Here is a 1,193-nt window from a genome sequence, read left to right as displayed (position 1 = left end):
ACGCATTCTACTCATGTGAAAACACCAGGCAGGCCCCACAAGTAACCCAGAGATGCATTTTAAATAAAAGGACACATTCTACTCATGTAAAAACACGCTGATTCCCGGACCGTCCGCCGGCTGGATTGAGAAGGTGATTGGGCGGCATCTGGCCCACGGGCCTTAGGTTGCCTACCCCTGCCTTAAGCTACTGAAGGTAATGGGGCCCTTTATATGTCGCTGTTTTTTGTGTGTGTGTGTGTTGAATATATGCTATATGGTAATTTATGGACCTACGGTAATAGGTATCTGAAGCCATTTGCACATGTTGCCATGAAACCAGTCCATGCAAAATGTAGGCACCCTATACAGTGGTACCTCGGGTTACATGCACTTCAGGTTACATACGCTTCAGGTTACAGACTCCGCTAACCCAGAAATAGTGCTTCAGGTTAAGAACTTTGTTTCAGGATAAGAACAGAAATTGGGCTCCAGCGGCGCGGCAGCAGCAGGAGGCCCCATTAGCTAAAGTGGTGCTTCAGGTTAAAAACAGTTTCAGGTTAAGAACAGACCTCCGGAATGAATTAAGTACTTAACCCGAGGTACCACTGTATATGGAAATGAGCAAACCAGTGATATTTTAGGGAGTAGGCTGGCAGGAGGGGCCCATTACAGTGGTGCCCCGCAAGACGAATGCCTCGCAAGACGAAAAACTCGCTAGACTAAAGGGTTTTCCGTCTTTTAAGGTGCTTCGCAAGACGAATTTCCCTATGGGCTTGCTTCGCAAGACGAAAACGTCTTGAGAGTCTTGTGATTTCCCCCCTTTCCCCCCCTTTTTCTAAGCCGCTAAGCCGCTAATAGCCGCTTAGCCGCTAAGCTGCTAATAGCGCTAATCCGCTAATTCGCTAATGGGGTGCTTCGCAAGACGAAAAAACCGCAAGACGAAGAGATTCGCGGAACGAATTAATTTCATCTTGCGAGGCACCACTGTACTTACATCAGGCACATCCAACAGGTAGATCATGATCTACCGGTAGATCAGTGGATGTCAGGGGTAGATTACTGGTAGATCACTAGCTCCCCCCAAAGAAGCTAAAATAAAAAAAGCTCAACAACTTTGACCTGAACCCCCAGATCACTGCCAGTCTTTAACTCTGTGAGTAGATAGTAGTCTCTTGGGAGTTGGCCACCCTAACTTACATCATAGGAGCCTA

This window comes from Podarcis gaigeae (assembly GCF_964106915.1).
Source record: "Podarcis gaigeae genome assembly, chromosome: 5".
Taxonomy (NCBI): domain Eukaryota; kingdom Metazoa; phylum Chordata; class Lepidosauria; order Squamata; family Lacertidae; genus Podarcis; species Podarcis gaigeae.
The sequence above is the reverse complement of the archived record's forward strand: the minus strand, read 5'-3'. Positions refer to the sequence as shown.